This window comes from Amia ocellicauda, chromosome 14 (genome assembly GCF_036373705.1).
Source record: "Amia ocellicauda isolate fAmiCal2 chromosome 14, fAmiCal2.hap1, whole genome shotgun sequence".
NCBI classification, from domain to species: domain Eukaryota; kingdom Metazoa; phylum Chordata; class Actinopteri; order Amiiformes; family Amiidae; genus Amia; species Amia ocellicauda.
In genome coordinates, this window is record NC_089863.1 from 36,161,800 (window position 1) to 36,177,427 (window position 15,628).

General features: G+C 41.0%; 1 non-coding gene across 1 annotated transcript; it reads right to left on the reverse strand.

The window, feature by feature from the left end:
- Positions 1-8,543: 8,543 nt before the first annotated feature.
- LOC136769182 (U5 spliceosomal RNA) lies at positions 8,544-8,658 on the reverse strand. Its single transcript, XR_010822140.1, has one exon. It is a non-coding gene; the product is annotated as a U5 spliceosomal RNA (small nuclear RNA).
- Between the last annotated feature and the right edge of the window lie 6,970 nt (positions 8,659-15,628).

Here is a 15,628-nt window from a genome sequence, read left to right on the forward strand (position 1 = left end):
GGCTCCTCACTCCCACACATTCTCAATGGTCACTTCTATGTAAACTTGCTTGGCTCTGCCTCTCTGTGTCAGATCACCCAGTAACATCACCAAAGGTTCAGCTTGCCTGCAGGCAACTTCCCCCACTGGGAGGTCCCAGTGGGCTGATGTGTCAGAGAAACCCCCCTGCTGTTCCTCACATCCAATCAAAAACACAGAGGCGGGGACAGGGGGTGGTTCCAGAGCTAGTCATTCCTTAGGTGGCGAGTCCGGCCCTTTACCCTGGCTACTAACTTCCAGTTTGGGAAGAGGGGGCAAAGGGAGCAGAGCTAAGCGTAGCAGTAGCTCAGAAACTGCAACATTGCTCAGAGACTGAGTTAACCCACCTAGGCTAGGAGCAGATTTCTTTTTTTTATTGTAAGCCTGGGTGTCTTGGATTCCATCCTTGGGAGGTTCTTTCCTTCTTTGAATCTCTGTCCCCTCTAACTCCAGTGGAGAAATAGGGCTCTCAGAGCGCCTTGCCAGTACTTGGGTGCTTGAATCTTTACGATCAGAAGTGCTATTGTACTTGCTTTCCCAAGCTTTCTGTGCCATTTTTTCGAATTTCAGCTATGTTCATATACGTTGCGTCTGCATGTAATATGATCATTTCCTTAATCGTTGGGAACAAATTAGCAACAAACAACCCTTTAAAGCTCACCTCTTCCTCGGCCCCGGGTCGATCTTGACCCGCAAAATAGGTTTTCCTAAGCTTTTCATAGTAATCACGGGGGGACTCATGCTTACCCTGTTTGATCTGGTGTGCGGCAGTCACTGCTGCCACTGGATCAATGAACCTGGAATAGTCCCTAACTAATGCTCTGCACAAGCGTTGAAACCTATCGCAGACCATGGACCCTTGCCTCTCCATCCAAGAATGGACTTGGCGAGAGGTAGTTTTGCGGATTAGGAGAACCTTTTCCTTCTCCGTAGCCTCAGGATAGAAACTCAAAGCATACTTAATGTCCTTAATATACGCTTCCACATTTCCTTCCTTGTCTGCTGGGTTAAAGGTTTCACAATCTTTAGCCAGTTCTCTCAACTGGCGCATGTTAACCTTTCGGTCTGGACTCTCGGGAGAGGAAGTTCGTCTGTGCGACGAGCTTCTTACCCTGGATGGAGAAAGACTACAGGGAGGGGTACGATCAGGACGAGGCAACCCGGGGCCTAAATGTGGAGACGGTGTGCGACTCCGTGCATTGGCCGGTTCCGGCTGTTCCTTTATGCTGTCAGGTGTCAGCTTTGCAGCCCACCAAGAGGCAGCTTTCAGGGCCCCTATTTGTTGCTTGAGACGCTCATTTTCAACTTCAGTTGATTTGAGTTCTCCCCTAAGCACCTGATTTACTCTCCTCATTTCTTCACTGTCCCTTTTTAAATGTATGACCTCGCCTTCGAGTATCTCCATTTTTACAGTGCCCAAATCTTTCTCCCTGACTGTTTTGCAAAGACACATTTCCAAAACATCCCGGTCCTTCAAAACTATCCTTTCATTTTCAACCGCTTTACATCTGTCATTTTGCAGACCTTTTACTTGGATCAGAGTTGTTTCCAATTCAACTTGACATTGTCTTAAATCATTTCCTAATTGCTCTCTCTGTTCAATTAAGTCCTCTTTTTCAGCATTCAACACAATGACTTGTTTTCCACAAGTATCTAGCTTTCCTTCAAATTCTAAAACCATTCCATGCCGTTTGGCTCTTTCTTCTTTCGCTTTAGCATACTTTTCTCCTAGCTTTTTCAGTTTTTCAAACTTGCTTATGATCCAGTTCACTACCCTTGAGCTCGCAAGTGCTAAGCTAGCCATAACTTTCATCACCTCTATCGACTCTTTTTCGAGTTGCGTCGTAGTGTCGTTTACCAACTGAGTTCGACGCGACTCTACTTCAAAGTCCAAACTGCCTAGTTGTCCAAGGAATTCAGGAATCTCTGTTCCTGGTACCTTAACAATCAATGCTTCACATGGGGACATTTGGGTAATCATTGTTTTGGCTATTCAGTAACAACCCAACAGAACAGTACTCGATTAATCACCTAATGACTCTAATGCCAACGCTTAGGATATCAACAATTTATCACAAGTAACTAAAACAGACTTAATCTTTTGTGACTTTGGATTTATGACTGATGTCAATCCATGCCATCTTTTGGAAATGCCGGTTGGCCTGGGTTCGTAGCTCTATGTCGGGATTTCGGCTCTCATCCACTTCAAAGAGTTTTTATCACCCACAGGCCCCTTTCTCCAGACATCTCATAGCAGAATAACAAACTATTTGGCCTCTTCTCGGTGCCATCCTCCCCAAAACTGTCACTTTGATGCAAACCAGTTCCAAGCTGATGAGCTAAGGAAATCTGATAACTTTGGGGGGGAGAGGTCTTCTTTAGATCCGTGCTTCAGCTCAGAGCCCAAATACTCTTATCCAAATACACCCAACATAACGCTACACACCACATCCCAAAGATGCTCTATTGGGTTGAGATCTGGTGACTGTGGGGGCCAGTTTAGTACAGTGAACTCATTGTCATGTTCAAGAAACCAATTTGAAATGATTCGACCTTTGTGACATGGTACATTATCCTGCTGGAAGTAGCCATCAGAGGATGGGTACATGGTGGTCATAAAGGGATGGACATGGTCAGAAACAACGGGCCGTGGCATTTAAACGATGCCCAATTGGCACTAAGGGGCCTAAAGTGTGCCAAGAAAACATCCCCCACACCATTACATCCACTACCACCAGCCTGCACAGTGGTAACAAGGCATGATGGATCCATGTTCTCATTCTGTTTACGCCAAATTCTGACTCTGAAATCGAGACTCATCAGACCAGGCAACATTTTTCCAGTCTTCAACTGTCCAATTTTGGTGAGCTTGTGCAAATTGTAGCCTCTTTTTCCTATTTGTAGTGGAGATGAGTGGTACCCAGTGGGGTCTTCTGCTGTTGTAGCCCATCCGCCTCAAGGTTGTACGTGTTGTGGCATCACAAATGCTTTGCTGCATACCTCGGTTGTAACGAGTGGTTATTTCAGTCAAAGTTGCTCTTCTATCAGCTTGAATCGAGTCGGCCCATTCTCCTCTGAGCTCTAGCATCAACAAGGCATTTTCGCCCACAGGACTGCCGCATACTGGATGTTTTTCCCTTTTCACACCATTCTTTGTAAACCCTAGAAATGGTTGTGCGTGAAAATCCCAGTAACTGAGCAGATTGTGAAATACTCAGAGCGGCCCGTCTGGCACCAACAACCATGCCACGCTCAAAATTGCTTAAATCACCTTTCATTCCCATTCAGACATTCAGTTTGGAGTTCAGGAGATTGTCTTGACCAGGACCACACCCCTAAATGCATTGAAGCAACTGCCATGTGATTGGTTGGTTAGATAATTGCATTAATGAGAAATTGAACAGGTGTTCCTAATAATCCTTTAGGTGAGTGTATATGTATGTATGTATGTATGTATGCATGTCCAATTGCTTTGACAATTCAAATGCACTGAATTGAGAGAGAGAGAGAGAGAGAGAGAGAGAGAGAGAGAGAGAGAGAGAGAGAGAGAGTTGTAGTCCAGACCACTGCAAAATTCCTGCTGAAGTGATCTGGATCACCACCCAATGGCCCAAGGACCACTGCAAACTTGGATTTCAATGTATTTGTGTAATCTGTGTTGCAATAGCACCTACCATGTTCCTTTGTGGTGATCTGGTTAATTCTGATCTGGGAAAACCACAATCCTGCAGGTTTAATAAGTCTCTCTACACATCAGTCCCTGAGTACCTTCAACCAATGGTCATTTTGACCAATTAAGCCCAAGATTTGAGTCAATTAAGTTGTCAAGGACTACCCAGTGAAGACGTGAACTCACGACTAGGTCACACTGTGAGCTCACCAGAGCAGACATTACACTGAGCTCACTGTGAGCTCACTTAGCGCTTTTCCAGCGACATGGTGACGGTGCTGGAGCCGGAGCCGCTGCCCTTAGCCGGTGGCTAACCCACCTCTATGTTACAAATGTTCCCTAAACACTTATTTTGCAAGATCAATAAAAATCCTTTAGGAAATTTAAACTTTTACTGACACACATAGTTAATAGCAATGTATTATAACTTTACCAAAAATAATAATCTGTATATCTTTAATTGTTTAGACGTTATTAAGATATAATGCATCTTTCACATAGGGAACATTTGTAACATGTTAGGAAAAACAAACAAATGATTTGAAAATATTCATAATTACAGCATACAATTTGTCAGGCTTCATAAGAATGGTATTTATAACATACTCTGTAAAAATCAAGCAAATAGCATTTGTGGTTCACGAGAAAATATATATATATATATAATCAAAGCTATCAGACTATAGCAGCCGGTGTATGAAGACACATACGATTATACAGCATTATTTGGCAGCTTCGCAAGACCTAATTTGAAACGTTGTTGGTAAGTTAGATAATTAGTGGGGACCCTCTATTTGCAGTTCTTCCCCTCCATAATTGGTAAAATAAAGTTTTACTGACATTTTATTGACCCTACCACTGCATAGGGCACATCTGTAACATGAACGCTACTGAATGGCACATACATTGAAAACTACGGAGAACTGAGACAAATCCACTTTACACTTCATAAATAATCTTAAAACGTTTCCAACCAAGGCAACACCCACTTGAAATACGTTCATTCTCATTTTTGGTAAACAAAAAGAGAGATTGTTACATATGTTCCCTATGATGCATCTACAGAGAGAGAGAGACAGACAGACACTAACTCTCTCTCTCTCTCTCTCTCTCTCTCAGCTGGGAGTGTGTGGGAGGGGTCTGCAGTGAGCGGGAGTGCTGCTGAGAGCTCTGTCCTTTGGCTGCGTTTTTTTGTTGCTTTACTTTTTTCAGTTTGTTTATTTTGTCTTCTGTTTTCAGTGCTTTTCTTATTGTGGGGGAACAGGGGAGGGGAGGGGGGAGTACCGGTAGTTCTTCCCGGGTCGGGGGGTCGGACCCCCTGAATGCGTCTTTTGAAAAACTGACCCGACGCCATGGAGTCAAGATCGCTCCGGTGCAGTTCTGCCCCCTAGAGCAGTGTGTGTTAGCGGTTGGGGAGGTAGCAGGGTGTGAAAATATCAAGTCTGCTGCCATTGTTATCTTCTTAAAAACCACTGATCTGCTCAATCAGCTAGTGGCTAATGGCACAGTGTTAGACGACACTTTCACCCCGGTGTTGCCGCTCGCTGCTCCTGCCCGGAAGGTAACGCTGTCTAACGTCCCTCCGTTCATCCGCACCGGCTCGGGCAGCTGATGTCCGGCATTAAGAGGGTCCCGCTGGGCTGCAAAGCCCCGCAACTGAAACACGTCGTGTCCTTCCGAAGGCAGCTGTATATGATCCTCAATAACATCAATGAGGATCTTAATGTCTCCGAAGTTGGATCTCTCTTGCTGCCACCACCACGAAGATTGCTCTTTAGTAATGTTGGAAAGTCAAAGACAGCAACCGTCAGGGTTCTTGCATATGACGTATTCGTGCTGCACCTCTCTGCAAGGATCCAGGACAGTTTGTCAATGTAAACTCCAGTGCCTGGGAACTTTTCCACCTAAAAGACAATGGTAAATAAAAAACAAGTTTATCCCCAAACTATTCTTATATTATGTTAAGTGGAATACATTATCAGTAAGGCTGTGATTTTGTTACAGAAATGTGTTATTAAAGACCACAGTATGTCTCAATTCTAAGTTTATTAATTTACACACATAATAAAGTCAGTGAATCTGTGACACCCATAATTCAATTACATTCTTATTATCAACTATAACTATGAATATAACTGATAATGTAGCATCATTAGATTGTTTACAACCAATATTTGTTTTCAATATATATATTTTTACCTTGTCTTTGTAATATTGTAGACCAAGAGTGTTATACCTGTTTTGGTGATTCTTTGTCAGATTCAGAACAATTTGCTGTGGGGCTGTCAGAACCACTTGATGGTGACACACTTTTGTCTTCATTGCTGATAAATGTGGCTTTTGTTACAATTTTTTTCAGATTGTCCAAAAGGTCTGGAATCTCTGGAGAAAAAAACCTTAGTATTAAATGATAATCATTTCTAGTAATATATTTAATACAAAGTGAAAACAAAACCATCAATGCCTGCAATTATACTTGAGAGACTTGCTCTATGTTATTGGCAAACTGACCTTTTTGTGGGTCATTAACATTAGCTACGAAAAAAATAAAAAAGATAAAATACAAGAATTACCAGGTCTAATGTAATGCATATAGTCATTAATGTAGGATTATGAAGTTATGTTGAAAAACTTTATTTAATAATCAGTATTATTAAACTATTAGACAGTGCACATTAAGAGTCTGTATTGTGGTTCTAGATTACTTCAGTATGATCAACTATAATACATTACTCTGGAATCTAAATTACTGAAGAATAACATTTATCAAGGTAAGGAATTATTTGCTATAAATAAAAAAACTTACCATCAATCATACGGTTTCGAAGACATTGGTTTTCATTTTTAAGTCTTGTGTTTTCCTTTTCGAACTGCTTAACTTTTTGCTGTAGCTCAACTTCACTGGACTCTTTAAATGTCTGTAGAATATGACGGGATCTAATTCTTGAAGCTCCATCGGTTTTCTTTCTTATTTTGTGCTGTATTCAGAGAGGAAAAGAGTTTAAAATGAAAATATATATATATATGAATATGATTAAAAAAAAACAATCCTGCAATACATTTATTTAATATTTGCAGTAATTATCTCACCGGTAACTGTGGTTCATCAAGGTCACTATCATCTGAAATTTGAAGTTTTTTGTTTGGTTTAGGTACTCTCTTCATTTTAGGACAGGGCATTTTTGTTAGGTCATTAAGTTTTCTTCTTAGTTCGCCTTCTTTTCCTAAAATAAAAATAAAATAAATAAAACCCTGCATTATGTCCACAGATATTTGGGGATTATATTTATTTGTCATAAAAATACTGTGCTTTGACCATACAAATTAAGATGAACAGCCAACACTGAATCAAAACTGAAGTTAAATTATATCTGGTTTAATTTATTTTGTGATTTGGGGGATTTTATTGTAAAGCACAACACACAATAAATCGTTCTTACAAATGCCAGTCAAGTATGACGAGTTTTAGCGCCCTCACCACCACCTACCATGTTATAAGAGTATGTTAGAAGTACAACACATTAATAACTTAAACATTCATTTCAAATATACTGTGATTGTATATATCAAATAGCATGTAAAGACTTTAATGTTTTTTTTTTTTAAATAAACATTGTTACCAGTCATAATGATCTGCGCTTCATGGACAGGCCATCCACCTTTTGGAGGTTTGTTCGTGTCTCTCCACTCTGCTCTGAAGTTTCGAGTCGTCTCTTCGTCATCATCAGCAATGCTGAATAAATCAAAATTGCGAAAGCAAGCAGTGGGAATCACGCTGTAAGAGTCTTTGTCGACCCCGCTTTCCCACTTCACCAACGCGTGCATCACCGCCATACTACCTTCACCTTCTCGTCCGTTTTTTCTGCGCCTTTTTCCCCCGACAAGTCACGGCACAAAAAACAGTCCCGCTCTGCATTCTGGTACTTGGCGTTCTTAATAACACCAACAGGGTGTAATCGCATAGACCACTCGAGTATAAAGTACTACATATCCCATCAGTTACTGTTTTTTTTCATCTTCTGAAACTGCAATTTAGCACTTTCAACTGTTTCTTAGTGATTCCTAGAATTACTAACCGGTATTGTAGTCAATGTGTTTATAACCTTTTTTGTTTAACGATTTGTGTGTTATCCTATGGGATCCCATGGTCTTTGATTTGGTCACGGAAGTGATTTGTCTTTGATTTGTTGATCTAGAGTTGAATTTTAATTAGTTTTTCCCTTTTGTATAATTAGTGTAGTGCTACATTTAGTCTTTGTTTTTAAATAAATTTGACAATTTATATCTTTGGAATTGGTGTCTGCGTCCAATTATTACAGAAATTGAGTTCTACAAGACTCCAGGATTCGTGATAAGGTGATACTATGAATTCACTTCTTTAATTGAAATTTAAAAGTGTACCTTACGCTACATACATATATATATATATATATATATATATATATATATATGTATGTATCTATGTATGTATGTCCAATTGCTTTGACAATACAAATGAATAGAATTGAGAGGGAGAGAGAGAGAGAGAGACAGACAGACAGACTGACAAACAGAAAAACAGACAGACATAGACACACACACACACACACACAGAGCCAGCCAGCCAGCCAGCTCAGCGATGACATCACGAGCCTCTCTCAGCTGACTGCTATGACATCACAGAGCACGTACATTCCGTTGCTTGCCGTCTGTCAACCACTCAGTCACTGCCAGCCAGACTGGCTGGCTGGCTGGATGGGGGGGCTGCTTGCTGCTGCTGCGTACCTTAGCAAGCTTATTTGCTTGACCGGCCTTCCTACTCCTCTGCCCACATGCCCACCTATGCCCGATCTGCTGTTCACCTGGATCACAGCTCCGCCCCAACAAGGCAGATCCTCCCAAAAATGGTACAAACTCACCCACGATCCCCTCCACGGAAAGCTTTAGCAAAAGGCAAAAGCGTTATACGTAATGAAGAGGAACCCGAGTCCAAGACGCATCCGACCAGCCATACATATTTGTGTGTATTAAAGATCACATTTTCTTACATTTAGTTTTTCTGTACTTTATTACATCTTATTGTGATTTATAAATGTATTGTTTCTTTTCCATATGTATGTATGTATGTATGTGTGTGTGTGTGTGTCTGTCTCTGTGTGAAAGTGAGTGTGTGTGTCTGTACGTGTGTGTGCCTGTCTCTGTGTGAAAGTGAGTGTGTGTGTGTGTGTGTGTATGTCTGTCTGTGAAAGTGTGTGTGTGTGGGTGTGAGTGTCTGTCTGTCTGTCTGTCATGTAACTCGCACATCTGTGAGGGCACCATTTTTGCAGAAGAGATGTACACATTTTGGAGCAACATATGCTGCCATCCAGACATCATCTTTTCCAGTGACGTCCCTGCATTTTCAAAAAGATCACATTTTATTACATTTTGTTTATCTGTACTTTATTACATCTTATTGTGATTTATACTTGTAATGTTTCTTTTCCATATATATGTATGTACAGTGGGGGAAAAAAGTATTTGATCCCCTGCTGATTTTGTACGTTTGCCCACTGACAAAGAAATGATCAGTCTATAATTTTAATGGTAGGTGTATTTTAACAGTGAGAGACAGAATAACAGCCAAAAAATCCAGAAAAATGCATTTCAAAAAAGTTATACATTGATTTGCATGTTAATGAGGGAAATAAGTATTTGACCCATTTTCAATGCCCTGGCTTAGGGAAGGAGGTTCTCACCCATGATTTGACGGTACATGGCCCCGTCCATCGTCCCTTTGATGCGGTGCAGTTGTCCTGTCCCCTTAGCAGAAAAACAGCCCCAAAGCATAATGTTTCCACCTCCTTGTTTGATGGTGGGAATGGTGTTCTTGGGGTCATTCCTCCTCCTCCAAACACGGCGAGTTGAGTTGATGGCAAACAGCTTGATTTTGGTCTCATCTGAGACCACTTTCACCCAGTTCTCCTCTGAATCATTCAGATGTTCATTGGCAAACTTCAGACGGGCCTGTACATGTGCTTTCTTGAGCAGGGGGACCTTGCGGGGGCGCTGCAGGATTTCAGTCCTTCATGGCGTAGTGTGTTACCAATTGTTTTCTTGGTGACTATGGTCCCAGCTACCTTGAGATCATTAACAAGATCCTCCCATGTAGTTCTGGGCTGATTCCTCACCGTTCTCATGATCATTGAAACTCCACGAGGTGAGATCTTGCATGGAGCCCCAGACTGAGGGAGACTGACAGTTATTTTGTGTTTCTTCCATTTGCGAATAATCGCACCAACTGTTGTCACCTTCTCACCAAGCTGCTTGGTGATGGTCTTGTAGCCCATTCCAGCCTTGTGTAGGTCTACAATCTTGTCCCTGACATCCTTGGACAGCTCTTTGGTCTTGGCCATGGTGGAGAGTTTGGAATCTGATTGATTGATTGCTTCTGTGGACAGGTGTCTTTTATACAGGTAATGAGCTGAGATTAGGAGCACTCCCTTTAAGAGAGTGCTCCTAATCTCAGCTCGTTACCTGTATGAAAGACACCTGGGAGCCAGAAATCTTGCTGATTGATAGGGGATCAAATACTTATTTCCCTCATTAACATGCAAATCAATTTATAACTTTTTTGAAATGCGTTTTTCTGGATTTTCTTGTTGTTATTCTGTCTCTCACTGCTAAAATACACCTACCATTAAAATTATAGACTGATCATTTCTTTGTCAGTGGGCAAACGTACAAAATCAGCAGGGGATCAAATACTTTTTTCCCTCACTGTATGTATGTATGTATGTATGTATGTAAGTGTGTGTGTGTCTGTCTCTGTGTGAAAGTGTGTGTGTGTGTGTGTGTGTGTGTGTGTGTGTGTGTGTGTGCGTGTGTCTGTCTGTGAAAGTGTGTGTGTGTGTGTGTGTGTGTGTGCCTGTCTGTGAAAGTGTGTGTGTGTGTGTGGGTGTGACAGTGTGTATGAGTGTCTGTCTGTCATGTAACTCGCACATCTGTGAGGGCACCATTTTTGCAGAAAGAGATGTACACATTTTGGAGCAACATATGCTGCCATCCAGACATCATCTTTTCCAGGGACGTCCCTGCATTTTTCAGCAGGATAACGCCAAACCACATTCTGCTCAGATTTCAAGCGCATGGTTGCGTAGGCAGAGAGTGCGGGTGCTAGCATGGCCTGCCTGCAGTCCTGACCTGTCTCCGAATTGAGAATGTGTGGCGCACTATGAAGTGCAAATTAAGACAACGAAGGCCCTGTGCAGTTGCGCAGCTGAGGAAATGCATAATGGATGAATGGGGGAAAATCCCGCTTGCTAAACTTAACCAAGTGGTGTCTTCAGTGCCCAAGTGCTTAATAAGTGTTATTAAAAGAAAAGGTGATGTTACATAGTGGTAAACAGTCGACTGTCCCAACTTTCTTGGTTTCTTTTCACTGCTAATGAGATGCTGTAGAGTGAGTTTTCAGGAGCTCTAATCGTATTGATGAATTCATGCAGCATTTGTAATTGAATTTCAAAAAGAAATCCTTGCTGTCTGGCCTGTGTGTATGAGATGTACTCTGTCAATCTTTGGCTAACAACTGAAACATTGGTAGAACAGAAATGGCAACATAAAAAAGAAAAGTACATTTTAAAAGAGCACATTAAATAGGATGAATATACAGTTTTTTACAATCACTTTGTCACTAATTTCAGAACCTTGATGTCATTTTTCAAAACTAGACACAAAACTCAAAACGGTCATCACTTGTAACACAGGCTGTCCAATGTTCAAAACATTGCATTGTGCATTCATATCTTTAAAGAAACCTAGCACTTGCAGACTTGTTGGTTCAAATAATTCATTTATCATGAAATACCATAGTAAAATTTATTTAGATCACCCACACAGAAGATACCGATAGTTTCACTGTGTAGTTGTTCGTACAATCATTAAATATTGTAGTACAAAATATGTGATACATGTTTCATTATGGTACTACACATAAATACATCACTGTAAAAGGACTAGTAGAGAGAATACTACAGACACAGTGGAATCATTGAACAAAATCTGAAATGTATTGATGCAATACAATCAAATCACACCATAGGTTTCTTTGAAGCCATGCAACAATAATTAGCTACAAAAAAGAACAAAACTACAGTAAAATGTCAACTGCAGTGTTCCTCACCTGGCTTAGTGTAAAACAAAGGATTGATTACTGTACTTCTGAATTTCCATCAGCCCTGTGTTCAGGTTCAGGTTCTCACAACCATTTTTCACAAGAGGCATCTTGAAACTGAACATACCTGAACATACTCAGTCATCAGCTGCTTCACTCTGTCTGCATTTCTTTCAAAAGGCACACTATACTCTGTGCTACACATTGGTATGCAGTATACAGTCATTTGACAATTGAGAGTAGCCTAATGTTTAGTGCATGCTGAAGACTTGCCGCTTCTCAGTACGGAAATTTCTGATGATTGAGGCCACAGTTGATCCTGAGTTGATTCTGAGGTTTGATTGAATCATTGTAGCTGCCTCAGTCATGGTCATGCCATGATTTACAACATGCTCTACAACTATTTCTCGGATTTCACTGGACACTATTTGCTGTTGCTGCCGCTGTCTGGTCCGTGGCCTTGTCCTCTACCACGTTCCCCCAACACCTCTCAAATGAGGCCCATGGCTGCCTCTCTGGTGAGGCCTAAGCCCTCCTCTATGACGAGGCCCACGACCACCTCTCAGAAGGGGTGCATGTCCCCTTCCATTCCTTTGACCACCACGTCTTCCTCCTCCCACTGCTTGACCTCTATTGTGACCTGGATGACTTGCCGGCTCCATGTTATCACTGTGTTGCTGGGGTGGATAGCACTCATTTCACTCGATACTCGTACCACAATGTGAAATCAATCATCAATAACCAGTTGGCAGTATTGGAAAAGCAATTACAAGGGCCTGCATACATACAGTAATGTCAAATCTGATGTGGAAGAACAATCATCTTCAACCAGGTTGGAGCGTTAGTTGCAATGCCTTTAATACACGCAGCGTGGAGAGGAACAGTGACTCAAGTAGATCCCAAAGTCGCTCTGCCTTCATTTTAACAGTCAGAGCTTTTATACACAAAAATCAAAGAGCTGGTTATAATCAGAAAGTCATTACTATGTTATCTTAAAAGTTAGCTAAGCAGAATTTATATCATTATAGGACAGAGTTCATAGATCAACACATGGATTAGGGAGCAGGCACTTCAATCATACTGTTTGACATTGTCTCCAAGATTCTCATCGTAAATAACAAACAGAAATCAAACTACCTTCTGGCCTGACCTTCTAGCTTGACCTTATCTTTCTTAAGTATACAAGAGAGAAAAACAGGTATTAGAGAAAGAATTTCTAACTTTCCTTCCACACTGAAAACATGGTGTGGAAAAGTGCTACATGATGATGAATGATGATGAAATATTACATCCATAGATAATGTAGTCCAACTGGTTCATGCTCCTCGGTTATTGGTGTCAATGGATCTCATTATCCTGAAACTTTCATGATCGAAACATGGAATATTGTTTGTCAGTTTCCATAAAATTATGCATTAAGAGTAATGCAACAGTCACTTATCATTTTGAGCAGCTGTATCAATTGATAATTAGATCTTTGTAATGAAATGAATAGACAGTGATCTCAGATGTAATGTGTGAATTGCATTTTGAAATGGTAATACTTTGATGTTAAGTTGTATCATTTTAGTTCAATGAACAAATGATCTGAGGTTGATGTGTATTGTATCCAAGCAATTGTAAAAAAGTGTTAGAGTTTTGAAAAATGTGCATTTTGATCATCGGGTGTGAGTTTAGTGTCTAGAGTTTTGAAAAATTACATCAAGGTTCTGAAATGAGTGCCAAAGTGATTGTGAAAAAGTGTAATATCAGGGGACAGTGGCTATTAGTGATCTGGCCTTCCGTGGCCTCTGTATTAATGTAACAGGTCACATTGTATGTGTACACTGATACTTGATAGTATAATATAGTACAAGTAAAAAACATACATAGGTATCATAGAAGTATTTTGCAGAAATGATTATGGATAGTTATCAAAATGGAGAGGAAATGCTAAATCCAGTCTCCCCAGGCTGAGCTTCTATTGCTGCACCTGCTGGCCCCACTATATGGATAGAGCCACACCAAGTCAAGAGTCTCCCCATTGCTATTTATATCTCCCTATCCAGTCTTCTATAGGTGTCAGGGTGGGGTGCCTATTCCCCTGCATGCTTTGAAACCTATAGCACCTGGGACGCAAACTTGGGATCCGGTTCCTCTGCCCCTCACATACACATGAGGAATCCTAGGTGCTCAACACGTCATACTGTCTCTTTCATCTCATGTGTAAACTATGGACAAATACATGACTAAACGTGTTTAGTTGCTTTTCCCAGAATGCTTTGCGCCACGATATGCAAATAACGGGGACTATGATTGGCTCCCTGACATAACCCACACTGCGACTGATGCTACCCATTTCACTACCCAACAAAGACCCATAATATGCGTGTGTCTGTCTGTCTGTCTGTCTGTCTGTGTGTGAAAGTGTGTGTGTGTCTGTCTGTCTGTCTGTCATGTAACTTGCACATCTGTGAGGGCACCACTAATGCCGAAAGAGATGTACACATATTGTTTATTTTCCATATATATGTATGTATGTATGTATGCATGTCCAATTGCTTTGACAATACAAATGAATTGAATTGAGAGGGAGAGAGAGAGAGAGAGAGAGAGACAGACAGACAGACAGACAGAGAGACACACATACACACACACACACACACACACACACAGAGAGCCAGCCAGCCAGCCAGCCAGCTCAGCGATGACATGACGAGCCTCTCTCAGCTTACTGCTATGACAGCACAGAGCACATACATTCCGTTTAACAAATCGTTAAACAAAAAAGGTTATAAACACATTGACTACAATACCGGTTAGTAAGACGAAGGTGAGTCTATTGTTAGTATTATTAGTCAGACATTAAATAACTACGCAGGTTAGTATTTATGTCGGGTAACTTCTCGTTATATATATATCAGTCTCATTTACGTTTAGGTGCCGAGAAAGATCCTATTTGTTACCACAATTTCCCTTAACTGATTATTATTCAATGATTAAGGATAGGCAGGGCCACCAATAATCTAATGTCTATTCACTTGTGTCAATTTCAGACTAAACAGTTAAACAGGAATGAGAAGATATTTCTCGGGGTTGACAGATTTTATTTCTAAAATTATCAACAAAACAGTTTAATGCAACACACATTTATATTTAAGAAAACTAAATGATATTACACATTCTAGAGTTATGAATCACAGATTAACATTTCTAATTGATTTCTCAAATGTCATGAATCACAAACTCCAAACTGTTAAACTTATGTGAACTTCGTCGCAGAGAGGCCTCTCTGGCTTCGGGCTCAGATAACAGCACTCGGCACGAGGTCTGTGTGGTTTGGAACAAAGGCAGTCTGGTTCGGCTTTGTCCAAGAACTTCCACTCAGTCGATGCACCTGGAAGTTGGGGTTTCGCGAATGTAGAGTCTTTTCCAAACAGATTTTCCACTGGTTTGAATGCTCCAAGGTTGTGCACAAAATCTTCTTTGTAAGCAGGGTTCCACCGTAGTTACTTGAAGACAAAGTCTTTGAGGAAAGCAGGGCCCTGTTTATTCCAAGGGTCAAGTTTCTTAAGACTCAAATAGCTATTTAAGTGACTGACACTTTCGTATTCAGTCGACTTAGTCAATTGTCCAGCTGTAAAACTCCACTGATCAGGTGGGTCTGTAAAGTTATTTATTTAATAAAGTCCTTTAAAAGAATTCTTCGTACGGCTCAATCTCCTTCTCCCAGTTTAACTCTTCTGTTGCCGGCAAAGACTTGGTTGGTTTCTGATTCTGGTTCTGGCAACAGAGCTACAGGTTGAGCTGTGGCAGCGAGTTTCTGGTTC